Source organism: Ischnura elegans, chromosome 8 (assembly GCF_921293095.1).
Source record: "Ischnura elegans chromosome 8, ioIscEleg1.1, whole genome shotgun sequence".
Taxonomy (NCBI): Eukaryota; Metazoa; Arthropoda; class Insecta; order Odonata; family Coenagrionidae; genus Ischnura; species Ischnura elegans.
Window position 1 is genome coordinate 29,298,818 of NC_060253.1, and position 27,233 is coordinate 29,326,050.

The following is a 27,233-nucleotide window of genomic DNA, read 5'->3' on the forward strand; positions in this document are numbered from 1 at the left end:
GGCGTCATGAGGCAGCGAGGCGTCCGTGGCGGCAAGCGCTAGGGGGAAAGCCCAGGGACGGAACGGACCAGCGGCGGTCTACTAGCGTGCGGGTTCGGCGACTGAAACCGTCTAGTTTGAAAGTGTGCATTTGTTTACGTGGATCAGTTTTTGTTTACAGAAAGACGATACGGTACTCGTGTACTCGTGTGGCCCCATTGGCACCGGACGGCAACAATGCGGCTAAAAACCGTGCGCGTGTTTTAATCGTACAATGTGAAATGTCTCGTACACTTCTTAAGTGGACTATCAGAAAAAGCCCCGTGCGGTTTTTTCCCGCACGAGCGAAAACGTATATTGTTGCAAGGAGCGTAAGCCTGTTATTGGAAGGCCGGTCAAGTGAGAAAAATCGGACACTTCTTCACTCCCCTGCCACCCAGCTCTCTCCATTTTCCACTCACAACCATTGGCCGGACCTGAATATTGATATCGATAGGTGACGTCATGAGAGATAGCACTTTCACTGCTGTGTTTGCATTCAAGGCATCTGTTGCGTTTGTTACATTTTTAGTTAAAGTGCGGCCGGCGGTTGTTACGTGATCAATATTTCTGCCTAAAACGCCTCATCTGAAAACCGTGAATTTGACGACATTAAGACCGTGAAAACATGGAAAAAACCGTGAATTTTATAATTTATAATAGTGAATTTTATGATTTAGAGTGGGAACCATGACTTTTTTTTCTCTTTCTGCAAGAATTTACCAAGATTCCATTATTTTAAAGGTGCCATTAATTCTTTTTCGTTTCGTTTCTATGTAGTGACCCGGAAATGGAAGATTTCCATTTCCAAAATATGTATTAATATGTTGTGTGACGTCTCAGAATAGCCAGCTACGACAAACTATGCCTCGGGATTTGCACATTTTCACTTTCTAGAACCCCTAACCTTCCTCTTCCCCTTCCTTTCCCCTTCCTCTTGGACGAAAACATCCTGGTTCCACTTCCCTATATAATGGCACAGTTGAGATGCTATTGGCCCTCGAGCACTCAGGACTGAGGATTTTTCCCTTTCTCTCGCCTCTCTCTCTCTACCTCCCGCGCAATAACCCCCGTGTTCTGGCCAAAGACAACTGTTTCTAGAGGGAAGTCTTCATTACCCACTCTCAACACTTCCATTTTTAGATTTAGACTCGCTTCCATTGTCCGAAGGAGATCTAATCATAAAATGCCGTCGGCGGGTAATCTCAAGTCCGACCCCACTACCTGAAATTCGTGGAAAAACGTGTCTTTTCCTAACCTCACAGGGAGAGTCACAGTCCCTGTCATTGCTAGGTGATGGCCGGTGACTCCGCATAGTTATGTCAAGGGGAGGAGAAAGGGATGGCGGGGACTTCTTCTCTGATGAGGGACAGTGTGGCTCCCGTGTCGATGAGGAGGGTCGCCCGGCTGCCTCCCACCTCGACGGACACGGCATAACCCGTTGCGTCTGCTCGGTGGGTTGACGGCGCCAATCTCTCCCGCTCTCCTTTCACCATCGCCGAGTTCCCTCCGCGCGGCGAGGCTGGTGCCCGGAGGGAAGTCCGTTTGGGTGGGTGGGGCGTTGTCCTCTCGCCGTCGGAACTTGTCCTCGAGGGGCATACGCCGTCTCCGTCCTTCCTGGATGGGTCGCATCGGGTGGAGGGGCTTGTGAGCGGACGGGGGGAGAGGGGCCTCCCGCCCGCGGCAGTGCATATTTTGAAGGGGAAAATCGCTGTGCTCGACACTCGCGCCTAAAGTGTCCGGTCCTATTGCAATTAAAGCAACGTGCGGGATTGATTTCGCAATCCCTGGCGTAGTGTCCGAATCGTCAGCACTGGGGCGGCGCGGGTGAAGACGGGGGTGATGGGGGCCGCCTATCGCTTTTACCCGACGGCGGGGCGGGGCCGGCCACTAAGCTTAGCCGATTTCTCCCCTGCTCGTCATTATGTTCCTCCAATTTTGCGAGGCGCACTGCCTCCTGAAAAGAGGAAGGCTCCCGGATTAATACGAATCTCCGGATTCCTTCCCTCAATCCTTGCAAAAACTGCTGCACCATCGTCTCCTCCCGCACTTTGGCCCGCCATCGGCGTTCCTCTGGGTCCGACACGGAGTCTTGTGGGGCCTCGCCCAGTGCCCGCATTCGCTCCGCGTATTCTCTCACCGTCTCGCGACCCTGTCGGTAATTTAATAGCTTTCTTAATCTTTCCCCGGGGGTTTCCCGTGCGGCGAGTCTTTCCCTTAGTGCGTTTTTAAGGGTTTCCCAATTGCTCCCGACTTCGGGCGCTTGCGAATTGATAAAAAGCCTTGCCTTTCCCTTAACCCTTAATTTCAGCACCATCACTCGATGGGCCGGGCTCCATTGGCCCAAAGTGGCCGCGGTTTCGAGGGACGTCAAAAATTCTTCGACCGCTATCTCGTCGTCCTCCCTTGAAAATACTTCTACCGCGTACAAAAACCCGGACACATTGGAAGGGGCCCTTGTGTGCGGAACGGTGGTAGGATCCGGCATTTTGAAGTGACTCTTTATGCGCAGCTTACCTATAGATTACTTCCCTTTAGGTCCTAGCTATTCCTGTCACCACAAAATAAAATTTTGAAACTATCCGGCTAATGCCTAGTTATGTAAGGGGTGCGCGGCCCGCCACCTCGAAAGTGTCGCGGGTCGCACGCCTCGAATTGCGTGTGGGTTCTTGCCCTTATAATGGGAAGCGAATAATCACACACAAGTATTTAAAGTTTTTGACCCAATGTTTATTTCCATTAAAAACCCAATTTACCAAATTAATTCAAGCAAAAGGCATGAAGTAATAGTGAATTTGTGCGTCCAGAATAGCCAAAATTTAGAACATTACCAAAGTCTCGGGAAGGAGAGGAGCTGCTGGTGATGGCACGGATGGATAGCGAGGCGCTTAGGCCCGCGCTTCGACTCCCAACTGGCGGCTACATTGCTGCCTGACCGCTGACGAGTGACCCGTGACAGTATGAGTTACGGAGTGAGTCCGTGAGTGGGTCCTGAGTGCTCGAGTGCCAATAGCATCTCAACTGTGCCATTAAATAGGGAAGTGGAACCAGGATGTTTTCGTCCAAGAGGAAGGTTCTAGAAAGTGAAAATGTGCAAATCCCGAGGCATAGTTTGTCGTAGCTGGCTATTCTGAGACGTCACACAACATATTAATACATATTTTGGAAATGGAAATCTTCCATTTCCGGGTCACTACATCTACATTTCGCTCCCGGGAATGAAACTACTGAAATTTTACTGGCTTTGACTTCCGTTCAGTTTCAATTGCCATCCCTGCTTTAGCCGAATGAAAATGTTACCAGGAGACTGATCAAAACTGGACTCTCTCTAGAAGGGAATATGAGGTTGCTGAGGAGTCGGGCTCATATACGCGCATAAGAAGGCTTACTTGTCTTCACCTTCGACTCCAATACCATATACATTATTAGAAGCTTTGTCTTTTTCCATGGAAAAAAATCTACGTAGCAACAGTACGTAAGCATCAGAACAGAGGCTACTCAGAGACGGTGCGATATTTATCCCGCATACAAGATAAATTTGAACTCAAAGTTGTCTTGCTAACCCCCAACACATGAACTGACCAACTGCGGCCAAGGCCAAATTACTAGCTCTGGTGAACAATACTATTTTGGCTCAGAAAGATGTTGTCGCCGATTTCCTTCGGTCTGGAAATGAATTCAAACTTACGGTGATATTTAAGTGGGGTTCAGATAGAAGTAGTGACCACAAGCAATATAATCAAATATTTGTATTTCGGAAGGAATCAGCTCCAGTGGGTGATTCCTATACATTTTCCATTTCTATGTTGCCCTGATAAAAATAAACTCCTCCATTGTGGAGAGGTGTACCCTCCAATGAGGGTAAGGGAAGGATCTACATCAACATCTACATAATACCCTGCGAGCCACCTCTAGGGTGTTTGGCAGGGGGTAGTCAATTACCAGGATGTAGCATGAAAGAGTATTCCCTCATGCACACCACACGGTCATAATTATGTTTCGCATGGAAACAAATTATACTCCCACATTAATGCAAACGCAAAACTTGCCGATTACTCATGGAGGCAATCTACTTATGAAGCTTAAACAAGCAAAACGTGTTTTTAGGAATACCTGGAACATTCGGAGACATGCATTAAGGAATACTTAAGTTAGTAGGCTACACAAGAAGACAACTCATCTATTAATCCTAACGCTGCCGTTATAGTCTTTTATTGATCGTGGAAAAAACGACGTTCTGAATATATTCTACACTCTACTTCTCTTATTTTATTTTTATGATCTTATTTTCTGTAGTATGTTGGCGTTCGTAAGATATGGCTAACTTCGTTGGAAAATGAACTGCTGTTGAATTTACAAATGAGACGCAAGGCCGTTCCGTCCGCCCCGTCGCTTCCCATCGCAAGTTTCGACTTTTCCTTTTCGTCCATCCATCCATCCGTGCGGCTACACTCTGCATGCATGCGTCCGTGTCATGCACGCAATAATTCAAGGAACGAGTTTTCCCGCCCCCGGAGCAACGGCGGCGGCGGTCGCGCGCTTGGGCGCGTGGGTTTCGCGGCCCACCGATGGCATGGGGAAGGGGGGGGGATAGTGAGCCTGGGTGGAGGAGGGTGGGGTTCACGGGATTAACCCCTCAAGCGCGGCGGGCATTTAATTAAATCCCAACCTAGCGGCCGGATGAGATTTAAACGATTTCGCCTTTTTGGCATGCTGTTATTAAATAATTTATAACTTTCTTCTTACTCCATCAATATCGATGAAATGTTTTGCAAACCTCCGTAAGGAAATGCGTTACCATATGCCAATTTTTCTAACAATTTGAATAGTTATTTGTAGTCGTATTTATCTCGTAATCTAAACACAATGAGTAATTTTTAAGGTTTTTAACGCTTTGCATTTTGTTTCGTTTAAGGTCCGAGATCTCTAACATGCTATGCATTTTTTAAAATAATTCAAAAATATAGTCAAGTAATTTGGGGTTAAACATTTACTAATCTATTGGATATTTACGAAATGATAACCTGATCCGCCATCATGAAAATTCATGAGTTCACGCATTTCTTCGACTGAGTTCTATCATTACCGAGTCATTTTATATAGGTAATTACATTTTGTTGTTTCAAACTACTATATGGAAACATTTAAATGACTATACCTTAGGATAGGTGTACCCTTCCTATACCCTTCAGCAAGGGTAGACGAAGGGTATTTTAGAACATTGGTGGGTAGGCCCTCTCCTTCCTGGAGTGTAGGGGAAGGGTATTTTAGAACATTGGTGGGTAGGCCCTCTCCTTCCTGGAGTGTAGGGGAAGGGTAGAGGAAGGATTGTGCCAGCCTCATTGAAGGGTAAAGGAAGGATAGGTGTACCCTTCAGCTAGGGTACACGAAGGGTATTTTAGAACATTGGTGGGTACGCCCTCTCATTCCTGGAGTGTAAGGGAAGGGTTTGGCCAGCCTCAATGAAGGGTACAGGAAGGGTAGGACTAATATAAAAACTATAAATCCATTAATTAACATAAAAATTTAAAAAATCGCTAAGCAACTAAATTAAACGAATGGGGATGAGTTGTAACAGTGATTTCTAAAATTATAAGACAAAAAAATTAGCCTTAACATGGTCTTGAACCAAGAATCTACATATTGGAGGATGATTTTCCATTTCTATGTTGCCCTGATAAAAATAAACTCCTCTATGTTTTAACAACTTCGGCTTTCGAGGAACTTGGCAGGAGATGCTTCTCAATGGAAGTTATACTACAAAATCTTAAGATGACATTCGCACCCGGGCCTATGTGGAAGAAAGCTGTGACTTTTTTCTACCACACCTATTTCGTTTCAGAAAATAAGATCGGCATTCAAATACTGAACATCACTCTCGCGATGTCTCATTATCAGCCACACAAATAGGTTACATCCTAAAAATGTGAATGAAAGAAATTCTAAATGAGCTTTTTTCACACAATTATAGAAACTATTGTGCACAGTGGCGTAGCCAGGAATTTCGTTCGGGAGGGGGGGGGGGTCCAAAACCAGGTGGGGAAATTTTTCAAAAACAGGATACTAAGTAATGGGTTCTCAACTAATTCAAACACTTTTCATAATCGAAAAAACTTCAATATTTAAAGAAATATTTTTTAATTAATTATTTTTCAATATTTTGTTTTCTTTTATGAAGGAAAATGATTGTGTTTTTATGTTTCGGGGGGCGGAGGGTCCGAACACCCTGGTACCCCACCCTTGGCTAAGCCACTGACTATGTATATTATTGATTTCCTTAAGGGAATTTTAAAGATAAGTTGTGTAGCCCGTCTAGCTTTGCTTTCAAAGGCTGCTTACGTTCTTGTACAGAACTCAATACTCTTTAGCCGGTGAAAGTAGCTGAGGAGACACTTTCAGGACATGTTTTCCTCAGTTATAAATGCTAAGTCCCAAGGAAGGGTAGACGAAGGATTTTTCTCTCCTTCCTTTACCTTTAATGGTGGGTAGAGGAAGGGTAGACGGATGGCAAGGGAAGGAGTTCCAAGGAAGGGTAGACGAAAGATTCTTCTATCCTTCCGTTACCCTTAATGGTGTGTAAGGGTAACTACCCACCATGAAGGCTACTACACTTCCTCTACCCACCATGGTGGAGTTTATTTTTATCAGGGTGCCTCTTCAGCGAAAATCAAATGATAAAAACAACATCTTATGGCAGATTACCGGTATATCTTCGATCAGGTATTGTAGACCCATTAAATTATTTCTGGAAGATGAAAGTTAGGTGACTGTGAAAGAAGTGCAAAAGATAGACTCACAGATCTCTCCATTGATGCCCTTCTCATCGAAATAAAAGGGAAGAAATTGTACAAAGTATCAGAATTTTGACGTTAAAAGAATCCAGACATTTCATCAGGCATTAGTTGAGTAGAGGTGGAATTATTTCATTGGTTTGGAACAATTCTTAGCGCACTTTCCTGTGGTTTCTCCATAAGTAACAGTGAATTTGAGAAGTATGCTTAAAAAAACAGAAAAAATATACATGCGTCATACTCATGGTATTACATGCCTTTCATGGTACATAAAATATCACTCATGGGACAAAAGTACATAAAGGACACAATGAGATATGTTTTTAACCTACTATTAGTCACATCTGATCCTTATGTTTCCAGTATTAGTTCGTTTGACCCAAGGCATTGCTATTCCCTCTCGATGAATGTCAGACAGCTTCTCAGGGAACCAATATTACCTGTGCCTAGTGAAATGAGTAATGTTAAATAGATGGAGGACGTGGAGTCGGTAAATGTCGGAGATGAAGAGAGTTGGGAGAGTATTAATGATGAAGGTGACTAATATTCCGCAGTTCAATTTCTGTGAAATACGATTTTATGTTTAAATCCTGTGTTGAGGAGTATATTTTTAATTCATAATTAGTTCATTAAATTAAGAAAAGGGCGTTACAATAGAATTTTTTATAATTTTCTGCATATTATTTGTTATTCTATATGTTATTTTCAATTTTGTCTATAATTTGACAATTCTGAATGTTTTCACGACAAAAGCTCGAAGTTTAAGTCGTCGCGTATCGAAGAGATTCGACTAACTTCGTGGCAAGAAGTCTACCCTTCTTTGTCACCTGGCTTTCCTACATTATTCCCTTGAAAAAGTGACCAACAGTCGGTTGTGAAACGTAGGGGCAATCACCAGTACGACACGCGGCATACACCCGTATGTGACTTATTTTAAATCATCATGAGCCTCCAGATGGGGTTGAATACCCTTGGATTAACGTATTTACACTGAAAATAAGCATCTTGAACAATCTCACGTGGTGATGAAGTCTTCTCGGGAAATCAGCCGGGTCAGGATGGACATTGCTGCCAACGTTTCAATGGCCTTCTCTGCCATCATCTTCAGGGTGAATTCGCGGGGAAAGCACCAAATCCTTAATCTCACGTGGGATTAGAGGGAGGGGCATGGAACGGGGTCGAACCAAATCTCACGATTTCACAATAAGGGGGGAGGCAGGGTAAAATAATCGCCAAAATCCCTTCACTTTATTAATAGACGCTGCCTAACTTGATATTTAATCGCAGTCTAAACGACAATTTTCGGCGGAAGAATATGCATCGTGAATCAAATTTAGCTTCCCAGTCGATACATGAAACGGGAGGTGTGGAGGTGTTTCAGAGTCTCATAGGATTGGCGGCGTCGGAAACGGATTCATTCCGAGTCGATCGGGAACCTATCCTAAGCTCTTCCGTGCGTTTCACACATACTATCGGAAAGCGTTCCGCTTTTGGTATGACGTCGATAGTCATCCTAAACGGGAAACTATATAACGTCTTAGGCCGTGTTCCAATCCACCGTAAATGCACTCTTGCGCTCTTACCAGAACTTTTCGATCATCACATTTCGGAAGTGACGTCACATAGTGTGATTCCAATCCGATAGTGCGAATCCAATAGGTCTCTGGACAAAATTTTAATATCCCTTCAAATACTAATTAAAAATCGTAAAATATAGTAAAATTGTCATAAAGGCCACTTTAACGCAGTCATTTCACATATTGTCTTAAGAATTTAGAAAAGAAATGACCGAAACAGCTCCAAAAACACACCCACTTCAAAACGTAATTCCATTGGCCAGCCGGAAAGTGACGTCAGCTCATGCAATCGTGTGGGAAATCCAGTGGCGTTGCGCATTGTCACCAAATTTCTCGGTTTATTTAACGACTTTAACGTGAGATTTTATTTCTTATATATCTTTCGGAGGTTTTATCGTAAAAAACAAACGCCACGGAACCTGGTTTCACCAAGGCTGACACCGGAAACTTGCCGAAAATTATAACGGCAGCAATGCTTACTTACATAAGCAACAGAAATTGCTACATGCAGGCTGAAAGCCGGGGAGTGAATATGCATAGCTATGGAAATATAATATCACCGGCTCTTGTAAAATACATATTAAAGGTGTTTATGAAATTTAACAATGAAATTCCATTCATTAGGGTCGGACGGGAAGATTACGCTGACGACGCCATTGGCACAATCTAAATATATGTTCAGATTGCCATTGGTTGCGTGCAAATTATGCACAATGAAAACGAATGTATAGTTCGAGCTCGTGTGTGCCCCGAGCACAACCTATTACGTGGAGGAACGAGTTTTTGAGGAGGACGGTGAGGTGGAAGTTAACAGCCTTTCTTGCGATGATTGCATAGCTAGTTCTGAGAGCAGTTCAAGTATTGTGTAAGTAGGGCTGGGCAAAATTGAAATGCACAACACCTGTGACTTGGGAGTTTGAAATCTGAAACAGTATTTTAAATACTTTTTTAAATAAAAAAATAACATTTGTAAGCCGGCTGGTCGACGGCCAACAGAGGGCTTCGGTAATATTTTTACAACACCTTCCATAAGTATTTCGCTGGAATCCTCATTCCATGGACATGTTTAACTTATTTCAGTTCCAAAAAATGTCCTCAAAAAGCAAACCACGGCATCACCTTATTCATTAATCTCCAGAATTTTCCCTACATAGTGAGCAACTGACTTTTTGCTGCTGAATCTGGCCAGAATCCAATCTCCACTTTGAATGTTAGTCACCGAATTTGTTAAGCTTTTTCGACTCATGCTATCTTGTTTCAGGCATTAATGCCATGTCGTCTACATCCTCCTCGTCAGAAGACATGATATCCAATGCCCTATCATAATCAATCAACAAACTGAAGTAAGCTATCTTTATCAAATAAACCTTCAAAATAAAAGTTGATGAGAGGACTCTAATTAAAAGAGCTATTTTTATAAACTTCGGTGTTTTGCAACATTTAAGAAAGTTTAACGCAAGAACTGCCAGACAGAAACTAAAAGTTTAACGCAAGAACTGTTAGTCAGAAACTAAAAATTCAATCCATACTTCAACCTCGTAGCCTGGGGTAAGTGCGACAGGGGGTCGCACTTACCCCAGGCAACAGGGTCGCACTTGCCCCGGAAGGAAGGAAAGGATGGTTACGACGGGGAAAGTGCGACCCCACATCTAAACTAAATATAATGACCCGAGTTCCTAAGTTTAAAGTAAAGCAAGGAAAACCAATCCATGAAGAAGAGAAACCAAGATATAGTTCTTACCTAACACCTCCGATACGTTGATTCAGAGGGAACTGCAGTAAAGACTCTCCTCACAACCAACTAGGACTACGAGATGAACGGACAGGTATATTTCCTAAGCATGTGGAACGAGAAATTAAGGGATAAGTATTACAAAGTCGTTGGCTCTGGTTTCATAACAATGTGTGGAATATGTTGCACCACCGCCACCTGCTTCGAGAACGGAAATACGATTTTCCTGAAGGGGAGTCGCACTTACCCCGCAGTCGCACTGATCCCACCTCACCTTATGGAAACTAAGAGATCTTAAAAAATATTTAACCTGTTTTTGCTTGTAAGGATACTTACAAATAGTAAACGAGAAAGGTATGTTTTAAAAATATATATTTTATTTTTTAAAGTAAAACTTCTCAAATGTTGCTCTATATGGTTGCATTAGTCTCCTTGAGGAATACAATTTTTTCAAAGTGTCGGACAGAGATCCCCTCGAAGTGGATAAAGCCAGCAAGTGAAAAAACTTTCCACTGGTGAAGATGAGTAGGTATAGGATTGTGTCAAATCTGATAAACAATGCGTTAATATTAGAATTAATTTTTTTCATTCATTCACATTCGTCGGCACTTTCTCATCCGAACAAATCTTCGTTCTACGTCTTGGGCGACCGTATGAAAATATTTATTTGGAGCATTTATGGTCGTATTTCTGTACTTAGGCACAATGCAGTACTTGAAGCTATACGCTGCGACATATCGAGGAATAACTACGACACGAAAAATACGGCGTAATAACCACAATATCTCCGCTGTAAAATTCAATAATGTGCACCGTCAAGGTGGTTAAGAACCAAGGTTCTCTTGGTTAAGTACAACACTATTGCATGAGCTGACGTCATTCAAGATGGCGGCGGTGAGAATTACGTTTTTCCTTGATGGCTTGTAAGAAGTATTTTAAATGCTCATAATAAAAAATAGATGACTTTACAGCCATATTGTTATAAATTTTAGCTTAATAATTACACCTACTTTTCAGAAACGTCTTTACCTAAATAGGTGTTCAGAGACGTATTTTCAAAAGACAAGTTAGCAGCGAAAACAACCTCCTGCCAGGTTTGACACTTCACAATGCAGGCGAGAGGTATATACAAGTATAAATTAGTGCTAATCGATAGATTGTCACATAATTGGCGTTGTTGCGGGGTAAAGTTATTTTAGAATTGCCGGTTGTAGTTATTTTATTGTAATCCCCTGTCGTTTACTGCAAATTACGGGAATGATGGTAAATTTAAAACGAGTTTGTTCTTTCATTCTCCTGAGAGTACGGTTGATTGTTTAGGTCATGTGTCATAAGAACTAAAATACAGGTAGTCGGGACATCCATCCCTTTTTCCAACAACATATGGCTTACTTACTCAGTGGTTTGGCCAAATTGTCAAATTTTCATTTTGTATATCATTTCAATATGAAATTTGACCTTCTTCAACAATGTTATGGCCTTCATGGCATGCCGTAAACATACTAAAAAACTTCGTAAAGGTGCAGGTACGGTGGAAGGAAATACAGTGATTAAATTAGGTTGAATGGTGTCTATTATTATCAATGCCTCGAGTTGTGTAGGTTAAAATAATGAAAAATGTGGTTAGATTGTTATTTGTTTTGCACGTACTCGGTTATTTATGTAACACCACTGTATTACGTACGAAAATGACGAAAGTACTAATGTTGCACCTTTCAATAAATGTTCTAAATTGTATTTCATTGTGCGAAAATTCAACAGAGAAAAAAATAAAATGCCTTGTTGGAGGTTCGAACATGTAATGCTGACTGTGCGGGCAAGTGCTTTCACCCATTACCACCGACACTTCTTGAAAAGTAAAGGAAATTTGTGGCCTATAGTTGGCAAGATTGTGTGAAGGTGACTCCATAGAGATTTTACCGTGGCTATTCCCGTTATGCTTGAACTAATATTTCATATTTAAACGAATATTTAGGATGTACACTATGGAATCGACTGTATAAGGTATATAACCACGTCTAATTTCGATGTAACTACGATGCCAAGTCTCGCACACAAACATCAAATTCCTTAAGGTTTGTTGCTACTGGGCATACTACCATCTCGACAGTTTTCGAATATATTGGTAGAATTTTGGGTTCATAAAATTGGTCAATGAAACTAACCATTCCTTTGGATGACGTAAAGCATGATGGGTGCATCTGATTGACTTGTTTAATCATTCATATGTTGTTTAAAGCTTAAAATGTTCGGCTCTAGGTTCAAGAGAATATTTCAATGTCGATGATCATTTCGCATTGCGAAATACATCTCAAGTCAAAATGCTCAAGTGCGCGTATTTATTCGTTTCAGATGCCCAGAATTTTCCGGATGCTGTGTGGACCCACATCACATCCTCAAGCCTACCGGATATGTAACAGTGTATCGGGAGTACAAAGTAACCGACCAATACAAAAACACAAGACTTGTGAAAATGCCATTTACCAATCCATCAGGCTGCGAGTGTCGACCAACGGATGATTAGCCAGACCCATAATGAAGAAGGATTGGGTGCTTTCCCGGCGAATGCTGTTGATGAAATCTTCACGGGGAATCAGCCGGGTAATGATGGTCATTGCTGCCAACGTTTCGATGGCCTTCTCTGCCATCGTCTTCAGGGCGAATATCAATAGAAGGAATGGTTATGACCATCATTACCCGGCTGATTTCCCGTGAAGATTTCATCAGCAGACCCATAATGTGGACATGCCTCAGCGGCCGTCAGTGATTCCTGGACTACGTGTCCCTGGTGGAATAAAAATGATCGACTCGCTGCTTCATCAACCGTTGGACATTCCTTTTTTTGAACCATATTTGGACACTATCCAATTTACATAGAAGTGTCCATCAGGGGTGCAGCTAGGAATTAAGTCTGGGGGGATTTTAGACGCAGCTAATACATAAGGGGGTATGGAATACCCGCCAGGGTAAGTGGGAGGTGTGGAGTCCCTCCCCCGGAAATTTTTTAAGATAAATGTTTCAAAATGGTGAATTTTACCGCAATGTGAATAGTTTTATGTGTTTCATTACAAAATTTGTAATGACACACATAAATTTTACGTAATTTTTATATAAATTATTTTTATATAAAATATTTTTATATAAATTAATTTTTATATAAAAAATGTACATTGCGGCTAAATACTTAGGAATGATCTCTTGAGGTTGAATGAGGGAGGATACAGTATTGCCTAGTCCCCTTTTGGTTGTTCACACAACTGCTGCAGTTGTGTTTTTATAAGTTGCCTACGTGCATTATTGTAAATAGTTAATCAGTCCTAGTCTACATCTGTGCTAGTCTTGCAGCTGTGCTGTGAGGGAGTCGGGCAATGTGTAATAGATGTTTGCTTATTTAGTAATAGTATACATTTGTGAATCCCTTATTTCTCATCCGCAGCCTCAACGAACAAAGTATTGTCTGAAATGGGTGGCTCCTATTCGATGTAATAGTTTGCTCAGGGTGCCTAGAATGTTTCACCAATGTAAATGGTGTTCCTACTACAAAGTGTTGTCTCAAAAAGTGTTCTTAAGGCACGAATGCTTTCTAGACATTGAATTATTAGAGTCCTTGATAATTGCCTCTCACATGGCACTACAAGTCGACTATTTCAAAGAAATAGTCGAATTGTAGTGAAGTTCGAGGGAAGATATTGTTCCTTGGTTTCCTTTTGACTGAATCAGACATGTGCAGCAAACATGTTTTTATAAGTATTTATGTTTAGTTTTTGTGAGTATTTTATCAGTGTTTTAAATACATTCAGTTTTGTGTTTAAGCGTATGCATTTATCGTCTGGATAGTTATTGCTTTTGTAAAGTGCTTTTGTAATAGTGGTGCTCTCGGTTGAAACGGGTGAAACGCGCCTCCAGCGCCCCAAATGATTTTTGGATTGCTGTAAGCGATTTTGGGCCTGTGGTAATGAATCTGAAATTTTCTTACTATTCTCAAGGTGCCCAACGATGGGAGATTTGGTTTTTTTACGTAAATTTGTACTCCAGCCTGAAATATCTAAACCTTTTTTTTTTCAAATTCATTTCGCATAAAATTTCTCCAGTTCAACGCCCATATTCTGGCTTATCTTATGTACTTGTATGCTTTACAGTGTAATGATTTCGTTTTAAATAGTATTTTGTGAAAACGTATTTATTCATGTAACTCCTTAAATTATGGTGAATATCTTGCTGTGTAGACATAAATTAAGTGTATGGTTTCTGTAAATTTGTGAACGACCTTAAATTATCAACGTAAAATAATACATTAATGTAATTTTATTTAAAAGTAATGAAGTGTTATTAAATTCTTATATTTCGCAGTAATCACGTAATATCAACCTGAAATTTAGTAAAATCTCCCTGGAGATCCTGCAATCATGAAGTATTTTTTCTTTGATTGACTGGACACCCTGCTACCAATGTGCCTTTTGCAAAATGTCTTTGATATTGTATGCTAATTTCCATTGTTTCTGTAGTATTAATAAAAATTTTAGTACATACTGAATTTATTCTGAATCATTATGGGTGAAATATTCCTCTGACATTAAGAATAAATGGTTTATCACCAAAAGTTGAGAACATTTCCACTTTTTTGCCATGTTATTGCTATTTATTCTCTGGAGATGAATAACTTTAACACAGTGGTTTAGTGGAGATGGAATATAGGGTGAAATCGAATATAATACATACCCCCTTGGCCGGGAGATCTGTAAAAGATCTGCAGCGCCGCCAAACGCTTTTTCATCGGGAGGAAGATGTCATATCATCTTAGACGTCTTCAACTTATTGATCCTCTTAGTCTCTATCGAAGGCGCATAAACATGTATCACTGCGGTTTCTACCGGATTAGTCTCTGACTATAATACCATTACTGATCTCTGCATTTCTTCCGGGTTTCCTTCCGCGTCAGATTGTTCGTAGACAACAGTTTCGCTGGCTATCCTGCCAGCGTCTTCAGGTCGAAGGTGACCTGAACAATCTGACGCGGAAGGAAACCTGGAAGAAATGCAGAGATCAAACAATCGCCGTGGAAACCTACGTTCTAACATTATACCATTACTATCCTTTCATTTTACTGTTGAAAACCTTTCACACGCATTTACGGGCTCTTTCTAAGGCTTATCCCAACCCCAGCATTGCTGTTTTGATATCCCTTGCCTATAACCTGATAGATTCGACTCCTAAAGTCTCCCTTATCAGGTCACTTCATTTCGCTGATTCCTTGCATATCGAGTTTTAGCTTTGCTATTCCAGCTTTATAATTTCTAGCCTGCCGTAGGTTCCACTTTCCAGTGGGGAAAATATTGGGAAAGAGGGGATGTATCCCCCCCCCCCCCCCCAAAGACTCTGAGTAATCAAAAAAATTATATGAAAATCTTGTCTGGATTTGATATATAGTAACTGCATCTGCATGAAGTTAAATTTTAAAAGGTGCAATGATGTAAAAGGCATTTTAAGGTATATTATTTTTCAAAACTTTTCCTGAAATCTCCGTTTCCTGGGGGGGTAGCCCCCAATAACCCCCCTTATCCTCCCTAAATCCCCCACAAACCCCCCCAAAGCATAATCCTAGATTTCAAGAAAGCATTGATCTCATCTGTGAACTGTCAATTGATTATATTCATGTGTTGATCCCATTGCGTTGCTGTATATAGTTTTTTTTTTCAACTTCGTGACGTCATTATTTTCCTCCCCCACTTTTAGCTGTAACTATATCCTCTTCTAGCCACCTTGATTTATCATAAGTGGAACTCGTGGGTGTCTAAATATTATTGAAGACCATTGGTGCATCCAGGATAGGGACAAGGGAGGATGCTAATTGGGAGTTAAAATTCCAGCAGTAGCGGGGGTCGGAAAAAATTACCTTCTCTAGGGCAAATTGGATGGCCAAGAGGGGGCAATAGCCTCCTCAGCCCCATATATCTGCCACTGTTGTAGACGATAGTACCTATGTTGTCTAAATTCTGTTAGGGTAAGTCTATTTTACATAAAAAAATGTAAAACAATTGTAAGTATGTCATTATAGGAATAAAATGTCGTTATAAAAATAACTGAGTAGGTGCACAACAGATGAAAATCAAACCAAATTATTTTCCGTTATTTAAACTTAAATAAGTCAAGCCATTGACAATAATCGACACCATTTAACCTAATTTAATCAATGTATTTCCTTTCGACGTACTTCCACTTTTGCTGAAAATTTGTTAGATGTTAAAGGCTCGTCGTGAAGTTCATGACGTCATTGAAGAAGTTCTACATTAACATTCAAATGAGGTAAGGGATGAAAATGGAACAGTTTTGGATAAACCATTGAGTAAATAATGTTGAGTATCTGTTGCTGGAAGAAAAAATGGGTTTCGCCTCTACCTGTATTTTAATTCTCATTATACATGACCTTATCAATCAAACGTGTTCTCAAGGGAATGAACGAAAGAAATCCTTAAAGATTTACCTTCATTCCCGTCATTTACACAAAAAGATGGGATATTGCATCAAAAAACTACATTACGGACAATTCTGCAATAATTTTACCCCGCAACAACGTCAATTATGAGACAATGTATCAACTATCACTTCATGAATGCTCGTACTTACCTGCCGCCTCTATTGTGACGTGTGAAATGTACCCCATTATGATGATAAAAAAATTTTCCTCATGTGTAATCTTGCTTCGATTAAAATTATTCATATACTTGTCGCCGTATGATCAAAATGAAGATGACAAAAAAAGCCATGCAATAGTTGCTATGGCTAATGCTCGAACCCTGGCCCTCTGGGTGATAGTCGACGACGGTACTACTATACTAACTACCCGACATAGAAGATGCCGCGCTGTTTTAGCATTATACATCATTATTGTATAAGGCTTGTTAAAAGTACGGCGTGAAAATTAATTAATTACAGCCAAATTAAGGCCCATTCATTAGAACCCCTACCAGTTTAGAGATGTGTTCGCCATTCCGAATGCTATAAAATATACGGCATTGGAAACCTCCACCTCCCCTTTTAAGTAAAATTCGTCTTCTTCAATGAGAGCGAGAAATGCCTTTGCAGTTTTATTTGCCATTTAGGGATGAGTAAATAAATGTACTTGACCATTTATATTAAAATAATCTGCACGCTAATTTATCCATAATGAACGTGGTCTCCGAATAGAATGTCGATATTCGTCCTTGCTGTAATTCGTTTTTTCCGAGAGCTGATGAAGCTGCATGCGCACCATGCCACGTTACATCTGCCCTCAGATTAACTCGGATAATAAGCTTTGAACGGCGGAATATCGTCAGAGAAAGTATAAACCGAGATAACAGCCCAAAACCTAGTTAATGCATCTGGTGAAACGCGATTGTTGCAATATCTCGGTTTTTGGAGAATATCATCTGAGTTACTTCAATTATCCTCGTTGGTGAAACTGGCCTTAAGTGTGAAACACACGAGATACGAGCGTAGGATAGGTTCCGGGCGTTATCGAAAGATGTGACAAGGGTTGAGAGTGAAAGGAATGCAAGAAAGAGCGACGGCCTCAGCGCGAGGAAGTTTACACCACGTCCAAACTTGGTAATTTATTTTATTTTTCACGGCGATAAATACGCTTTCCAAGGCCGTCTGAAAATAACCTGCTTTCAGCGCAGAGAAGGAACAACGCTGAACTTCAAATATTTGTATAAAATTCTGTCCAAGCTTCATTCCAATCCACTATACACCCCTGAACTGGCTCCTTCGGACTTCCACTTGTATGGGCCATCACAGGATGCCATTCGTGGAAGACATTTTCGATACCTCCGCTTTACAAGCGCTCAACAATCGCCCTCCGAATCAAATGCGCTCATATCCACATACAATGAACGTGCGGAAGGCGCGACTTAGAGCTGTACAGGTGAGTCAATAACTCACCCCAGCCAGTCAGTTGACAAAGGTAATTTAAAAAAATGGCGCATGTGTACCGTTGTCAGTATTAAATGTTGTTTACGATAAATAGGAAACTTAAATCTAATGAAATTGGAACAGGAGAAACAATATTGATGAAAGTTGAAGCACTGATTATTGTTCTCTTTTTTTGTTATTGAATTAATTGATATATGTCCTTTTTATTAATATCTTTTCTTTTATTTTTTAAAGGCCCGTTTTTAAAATATATGATTTTTTCTTTTGGGCAATGCAGAGTGCGTTGGAGAAAGGAAGCATCATTTATGCTTACATAAATTGCCATTGATTACTTAGACTAGAAGAGTAAAAGGCATACAAAAGACTCATAGAGGAGATAAATTAGGCACTATTTAATGTGTTTTGTCGGTAGAAAATGTGTTTAAAAGTGCCATCAGCCTGGACATCTAAACTATTACGGGGTTTGGAGGAGAAGAAGTTGATTCAAGAGAAAACTTTTTTTTCATTGATCGTACGCAGAGAATCGAGGTGCGATGAAATGCCTGAAAACCAGTTGAGTTATTCCCTGTTTTCATTGGAGTGTGAACTAGGAACCCAACAATATGAATGCGCTTGGCTGGAAGTAGCCGGTAGCACAAACGCTCATGGGGCGATTGTTGAGCTCATACACGCCCTTATTTCGCTCTCGAGGAAGGCTTTAGAACGAGACGGAGATTACGTGGAAAAATTGGGTGAGTAGTTGAAACATCGTTCTTTCTTGTGTATGATTCTCATAATGCGCAATAAATAACTGTCGAAGAAACAAATATGGTGCGTTACTTTCTGGTCAACCCTCGTCTGAATAAAAAAAAACTTTGGCCGGATTGGAATGCATCCAATGAGCGCGTCGCCATTAACACCACCGCCGTTATGGAGACGCGAAACACCACGCGAGCCTGATTTCATTCAGCCAAATTTAAATTTAATTCGGCGGCGGCATCTCCATTTTTTTCGTCTCCCACTATCCTTCCGCTCATTTTCGAGCATGCTAAAGTCTTTCTACCCTCCCTCCCGCGTCCGTCTTACCCCTCTTAATGTGGGGGGGGTTTGGAGGGGAGGGTGCGGATGAATATTGTTTCGAAAGTCGTTATCTCCATCCCTCCCGTCTAATGCCCCGTTCACACTACGTCCTTTTTACGCCGGTTAGCCCCGACCATGGTTACAAAACGAGGTGTGAACGCAAGTTCCCGTTAACCGTGGTTGGGATTCTGACCACCGTTTTCCGACCATGGTTGGCGGTAGTTCATGCGTGTGTGAACGCAAGTTGGTTAAAAGCTGGTTAGAAAAAGAAGAAGGCGAAGCAGCAACGAAGTGGGATAGGAGGAAAGAAAACAGAAAATAAAGTTTCGAAGAGGAGACGGCCGTTATTGTTGAATTATATTCGTCAGAATTAATTCAAAGGAAAGTGCTATTGATTCATTCCGTAATGTGTTGCATAGTATGAGATTTTAAACCTGATTTAAGTTATGCGATATACTTTATAGTTCGTAGTGAATTAGCTATTAGCTCGTATTGTATTGTTACGGACAGATTGAATAATCTATATTAATATTTTGCTAGAATTAAGTAAAATGTGCGAAACTACCATAATAAAAATCCGAAGGTCACAATGATTTTAATGTTTTGGTAAGAGTTCTTTGTCCCAGTTTGAAAAAGATCACTTATGTTCATCCTTGAACAAAAGTTCTTCCCATATCAACATAAAGTATTAGGCTAACGGCTAGTCAGATGTAACGATAGAAAATAAATTTAGAAACGTCGGGTGATACCACATATCGCAAAAATTACCACGTTCTCTCTCTTATTTCATAAGTTAAAGTTCGACAATCGTCACATTTCTGCAAGTTATTTGTCCACATTTGAAGAAGAGGTAATAGAGTTTTAATTTACGGTATAGCATCAGATTGGATCATGTCCTTTGTCAAAGTCAGAAAACAATAATAGCTAAGAATGTAATGCAGCGAAAAGTGTATCTCCATCCCAAATCACAAGTGTCACAAATTGAGGCTCAAGTCTCAAGATTAGGTCCTCGATTTTCTTCACCTACATCAATGATTTGTCGACACATCCGAATCCAGGGCAAGTAGTAGTATATGTTGTTGATATCAACCTAATTATCAGTAATATTCGCTTTCATTCGTATTAAATAGAGCAGTAGAAGAATGCAAGCCACACTATGGATGAAATGATTAGTTGGACGAACACATTTGAATTACCTTCTACGTAGCAAGGAACAATGATTGTCGACGCTGGAATGCAATTTTTAATTCATAAGCCGCTCATAATATGCACATATGTTTAAATTTATCATCAATATCATTGCAATTAACACAAGAACTTTTCCCTGCACATTCTATATTTCCTTCCAACAAGTTATTCGCTCTTGTCAATTCATTTTTCACTTGGAATTACTCTACCACTCATCAGATGTCGCCAGGGTCTAACCATGGTTGAGTGTGAACGCGCGTTGGTTCTGACGTCATCTTACGCTGGTTAAGAAAGATGGTAATGTGAACGGGGCATTAGGCCGTTTCTCAGGATGGGAATGGAAGGGGGGGGGAGGGGTAAAGGATCCGGTGAAGGGAGGAGGAGGAGGGAGAAGAAATAGGTGAGGTGGGGGGCGCGGCAGTGGACCGCATGAGAGACAGACTACTTGCTCTAAAGGCCTGGTTACACGGTACATCAGAATGTACAAGAAAATGTGAGAATGTCTGATTCTCAGAGTGAACGCGAAAATGCATCGTCTAACCACGCAAAATGTAAGAATGTATGAATTTCTGAACGCCTGTTCTAATTTCGTTTAGACAATCGCACAAGTTGGACTCATAACAGAGTCACCTTGTGGCAGACTACGAAAACGACACATTCAGTTCATCTGGCTTGTATTGGCGACTTCTTTGTTTACGTACGACCCCGATAGTTATTTTTATTTTGACATCTTGCTTGACTTGGATAGTTCACTGGTTGGATATGGGTAGCGAAAGGATGGATCAGAAGAAAAGGGGATGGGTAAAAGGAAGGATCAGAGGGAAAGGCGCTGGATGTATGAACCGCGAGAATTTTCCAAGACTGAGATCCAAATGATCGTTAAAAGGTCATAAAAAAGCATTTGATAGACAAAGAAATAAGTTTCAAGTACTATTTACGCTGTATTTACTCGAGTTCCTGTTTTTGAATCGAGACCGACTGCAAAACGAGTCGAAATTTTAGGTGTTGCGTTGACATGCAGCGAACGTTATGGGCATCGCAGTAATAAATATTGAATTTACCTTGCCAAAAGCCTCATATTTCTCGTATATTCCTGTAGCGTGCGCCGATTCACAGGAGAAGGATGGAGAGAAATCACGACACACTCGCTTTCAAATCTAAAATTCAACTGCCTTTATTATGTCCTGTTTATTATATCACAAGGCTGAAGGGCACGAGAAATTTTGAAAATGTGCTTTTATTATGGAACACTACTATCCAACAAAATTTTAACGATATCGGCGAAAGACACTTTGAGAACATTCCTTGTTAGGGGCTCCTTGTGACGAGCGGCCGGCCGCCCATTACATTCCTTATTTTTCACCGTGGTTTAATCGTAATCAGTATTTATTCTTGTAAACAGCCACTTTCCTTATAATTTGATCCTACAATGGGTAGAATGATAGGTACATTTATAGAGTTGTTTACAAAGTGAAATAAGTAACTTGATAAAATCCTGCGGTAACCCTGATTTAATAGTGTACTTACGTTGAGGATATCCCGTTGACAATATAGATAATGTATTTGACTCCATTCTGTGGATCATCAACCACTCATTACTCTTATTTTTGTCCCTTCGAACACAAGCAAAAAACTTCTCCGGCGAGTAAATAGAGGTACTAGACGTCGGGGCACTTTGTATGGTTTTATGGGATACACTATTTATATGGTTTTCACACGTTTTTCTATTGAAGGTTCATGCTACAATATACTTAATGCATTAAGCAAATGATGTAGGTGTGTAACGTAGATCACAATCTGCAATCAACTTATTTTAATTTAATCTTTCCAAAGCCCCCCAAACAATCGCCTTTATTTATTTCAACAACGCCTTGGCAACCCAATATATTCACAATCCGAAGTTTGACGTTAAAGCAGCAATTATATTCGCCAAATTTGCGTTTGAGTCCCTAAATAGACAGTTTTTCTATCCACTTCCTCAGTCTGTCATCAGTGGATTCCAGGCCGTGATGTAACGCGCGCACGCTCCGTCACGTGTTTTCAAACAGTCGATGAAGATTATTTTTAAAGACTCATATCTCAGCTATAAAACATTATTCATCCGCGAAATTTTCGGCAAGTACATTTGAGGTAAGGATCTTATTATTCTAGTACTTTTAAAAAATTTTGCATGCTCCCCATTGGTTTATATTTGAAGTTGAAATAATTTGTTGCGCATTAAAAAATGTACGAAAAAATGTCCGAAAAAATGTACCGTGTAACCACCTCCTAGTGGATCTTGTCCATGAGAATGTACAAGAATCTGTTCAGAAAACCATTCAGAAAAATGTACAGATTCTTGTACATTCTAATGTACCGTGTAACCAGGCCTTAAAGCAGTTAAATTACATGCACTTTCATAATCGATCGAAAAATGGCATCGAGCGCCGTGCGTTCTTTCACGGAAACGATATCTTTTGACTCATTTATAGAAGGGAGTACTCAGTATTTAGACCTATCCTTCAATACTTAGATGCACTATACCATAACCTAATGGAACGGGTTCGGTAAATAATTCAATTTTGGCCTTAGATTCGCGATTTCTGTTCGCCGAAACAGGCCGTTCGCCCCCCGTGTGCGGCGGGTCATTAACCCAGCCCGACGTGATGAGGTGATTTCTTTCGGGAGTTGCGTTCGCACAGCATCTGCGGACAAAAAAAAAGCAGCATTACGATGACGGGGCGACGAAAAACATGCCGGGTGGCGCGGCGTGGGGAATGGAGATGGAACTACCGCTGTTTCCTCTTCGCTAGAGAAAAAATAGGAAGTTAGTGAGAGCGTGATTTTCCTAATTTTTTTCATTGGTGTGAGTAGGTCACTGGTGTAGGCGGAAGCTCCGCAAACCTGAGTGTACGCAATCCGGCACGAAAGACCAAAAACTGTACGCGGCACGACAATATTAATAAAGTGGACTGTATTTTTATACGATCCAACGTTTTGATCGATGGATTTTCCTCATTTATAGGAAAATTCTCCAAAATCGTTGGCATATTAATAGCTTTGCCTGGTTTCGCTAATAGTAGGGCCCTCTTCGCTTCTTTAGCGTTGAGGCGTCTTTCCCTCGTCCCGTCCCTTCCTTCCCTTTCCTTTCCCATAGGTTGTCCATGGGCTCCTATCGCGGCGGCGCCTCTTTCCTTTTTCCTTCCTATCCAGCCCCTCCCCGGGTGATCGGGAATATAAGCCATGGGCTTGGTTCCCGGCCCAGGTGTGTTGTATCCTCGAAGGGCTCCCCTGAGCCCTCATGTATTGTATTTTTATACGTGCCGGGAGTCCCACACCATCCAAATCATCCAAATCACCACTCACCGTGACGTCGGGCTCCCGTCGATAGCTTCCTCAGGCAGCGCCAGCTCGAGTTCCTTCCTACTTGACGACACATTCACAACTACCGTTCACGGCCAACAACCACGAAAACATCAGTTTAAACATTTACACTCTAGCCCACACGGGCGCACAACAGTTAAGAAGCCAAACGAGTGGCGATTGTTGTATGGGACTCCCTATGGCGCAAACACTGTGTGTGTGTGTGCGTTATTGAAATCTACGCAGAAATTTGTTCCTTAGAGTAAATCTGCTGGGTGAGTGAGTAAGCTTGCGCGATTGTTTGTATCCTAGTTTTTCCATTTAATTTTTGCGCATCACTCCACTATCATCCTTCCAACTTCCCAAACTTTTTGCCCAGCAAGGGGTACGGCCTTGGGGAATTTATTTTCTTTCATCTTTCAATCTTAGGATTGTTGACTAATTATGATGATGATGATAAGGGCAATAAAGAAAAAGTATCATGGATTTCTTCCGCATGGGCACGGTTTCGAGAGATAATCGCATGTAAAGATATCGTGTGGCATCATTACGCTGGATGAGGCGGCCAAAACTTTTCGAAAAGTATTCCGATATGACGTGTTTCTTAGGACGACGTGCAAATGTATTGGATAAAATGGTAGAGAACCAGGGGTGCCGACTTATAAAAAATATTGGGGGGGCCCAAGCAGGGGACCTTGCCCCGGTAAATTTTATAAGTAGTGAATTATAAGTTTTTTAAGCATTTTACAAGAGTCATATGATCAACATTACAACCCTGATCACTCGAATCTCGATATCTGGACACTCGGGGGAAAATCGACAAGCCTGACTCATTTTTTCCTCTCATCTGTAACGAATTTTTGGGAGGGCTCGGGCCCCCTCAAGCCCTATGGGGTCGGCGTCACTGTAGATAACGCTTCATGAACCGTCAAAAGCGATTGCTTGATAACCATTGCATAGAAATTTACGGAACTAACCAACGATTAGAAGCTAAAATGACTATATGTGAGAAATTGCGTATCTTCCCCATTGGGGAGCACACGAAAACATGTCAACCTATTTAAAACATATGACAATCGCAATTCGGATGTTCCGACCTGTTTATCTCGAAGGCAAAAAGAATCGAGACTATTTTTATACTCCTTGCTCAGAGGGTACGGGGAAGGGAGCCAGACGACCTACAGGATGACCAGTGGCGGCTCGTGAGTCAAATGCTGGGGGGGGGCGCACTCCACCGGGGGTCATAGTTTTTTAATATTTCGTGTATTTTATTGAGTTTATACGGCAATCTAGGAATAAAATTTTGTGATGCCATATGTTCCGTTTATTTCAACAAAAATACCTTGTTTTCCTAATAAAGCTTGATTAATAAATACTAAATGCAGTACAAACGAAAATTCGTAACTTTAGGTTTTAGCGCCTAAATTCTTCGTGCGGATATGCCCGCAATACACTTATATTGTTCATTTTGCAATCATAATGCGTTATTTGTCAAATCTATTCCACATTTGCAAAGATTTAGGTAGCATGACACTTGTAACACCTGAGGAGGGAGGGGAGTGTCACTGACTTCCACTAGGTAACAAACACTACTAGAATGCGCGCGCTTTGCTATTGCGGATGTAAACTTTGATTGTGGTGTACGCGTTGCTTCTTGAATACAATATGATTTAAAATCAATAATTAAACATTTCTCACACATTTTTAACAAAATCTGAAATACTCACATGCCTTTAGTTGTATTGCAGAAGTCCATCTTTCTTTCCTTTTGTCCAGCGAAGTGATCAATTACACGTTCGTTGAAATCAGCGCCGGACAACAATTTATTTCCGATTGAACACATGGTAAGGGCACTAGTCTATAAATAAACAAGGGACTTAATAAACAAGGGACGACACAAAATGAGCCGACGAAAAATACGACCAAAAAGAACAAGGTGCCTGGACACAGATTTGGGGACAATTTTTCCCTATATTTCCCTATAACAAAAACGAGCACTGTTGCTTTATTCAAAATTGTCTTCTTGAATGTACACACAGCACTAAGAAACTTCTTAATCGGCAATTAAGCACAGTTAACTCCTCAAAAATGATGTCTGAACTCATTTCACTCCGTTCTTTCCGAGAGTCTTGCCGTTACTATAAGGAAGACTCAAGGGAGATAGCAGTCGTGGTCCACTAATGCTGATTCAGCTGAGGGACGAATTTAAGGTCAGCAAAGGCATTCAAGCAGACGTCACGGACCATCTCCTTGAGTCTAAGATTCATAAGTGGTAAACACACGAAACGCCAACGGTTCGCACTTGGAATAACCATGTCTTCGAAATCATTGCCATGATATAATAGAATAAAAATTCTAGATCGTAAAAGAAGACGACTCTGAACCACAGATAGGAGCTGTAAGGATCTCCGCACTGATATGAACTCTTCGAAGCCACTTAAATCAGACCCAAGTGGACATTTTCCGTCAGACAGCTACCGCTCTGCCGCTGAGGATTTAGGTGAACATGAACTAATAGAACAAGGATGGCTAGGAAAATGATGACCCTACACACAAAAGGTACATTGTACGCGGAACTACTTGACATTCATTGAATAACTCCATTTAAAGTCACGTTTTACGGGTTAAATCATGTTCAATCCTTCACCCTATCACGCACGCACCTATTTCTTAAATTATAAATCAGTGGGGAATGTTAACTGATTTTCCTAATACTGCAGGTCTTTTGATAAATTTATCTGAAAAATAGGTACCGCATTTCTAAACATCGGGAAGATATGAATACATTGTTCAGGCCTAAACATTATAATATTAGTTTCCCCAAGGTTCTTGAAATTCGTAATCATAATAGAACTGTGGCAAATACTCGGGAATAGTTTTCCTACATCAATACGGCCTTCAACTGGTTGATTTTATGTGTTCCGGAATCCAAACACCAAAAAAACGCAAGCATAATGGGATAATTTATTTTCTGTAGCAATACCTACCAGTAATTAAAAATTAAAATCGTATAACTACACCCAGTACAGTGACCATTCTGATTCCGTACGTCCCTTTTCTGTGGCAGCACCAAGTAGACGTCAGATTGTACGCCCGCCGGCCTGCGCAGCGATGTCAACTCACACGTCGCTGTGCGCATTTTCGGACGACGTCCCAAGAGTTTCATAAGACACAACGTTAGACGCGTCATAGCACCAGCGGCCCCCACCACTACCACTCTCCGTATAACTGCATGGGGATGGATTGGGACGTTCTGGCCAGCGCCCCACGGCTACAAACACGAACTTCTCGCGCCATTTCTTTTGGTGTTTTTCCAACACTTTCGATGTATGTGACTGAAAAAACACTTTGATTAATTAGATATAGGTATAATTATAAATTCATGGATATTTATTTTTTTTTACTTTTTCAAATATTTGGGAGGGGCGGCGTCCGAGAGTCCTTATGGGCAAGCCGCCACTGAGGATGACCTGTATCCCTCCGCGCGGTAATTCTCCCTTTTCCAGGCAGGCTTCAGGCGGAGGGGAGGAGAAAATCTACATCGAAGGAGTTCTTTGAGCCGTCCAAAGTTCTTCCTGTGGTTTTCTTTGTGGTTTGTGTCATTTTCATTTA

At 41.1% G+C, this 27,233-nt stretch overlaps 1 protein-coding gene across 2 annotated transcripts in view; it reads left to right on the forward strand.

The window, feature by feature from the left end:
- Positions 1-27,233, forward strand: part of LOC124163232 — a 37,421-nt gene that overhangs the window by 748 nt on the left and 9,440 nt on the right. The window contains exon 2 of one of the 2 annotated variants that reach the window (XR_006865737.1): positions 12,471-14,645. The exons of the other annotated variant lie outside the window; for it this stretch is intronic. The gene's annotated coding sequence lies outside the window, so the exon portion shown is untranslated. Of the gene's footprint in view, positions 1-12,470; positions 14,646-27,233 lie in introns of those variants that run through there. 2 annotated transcript variants of the gene reach the window in all.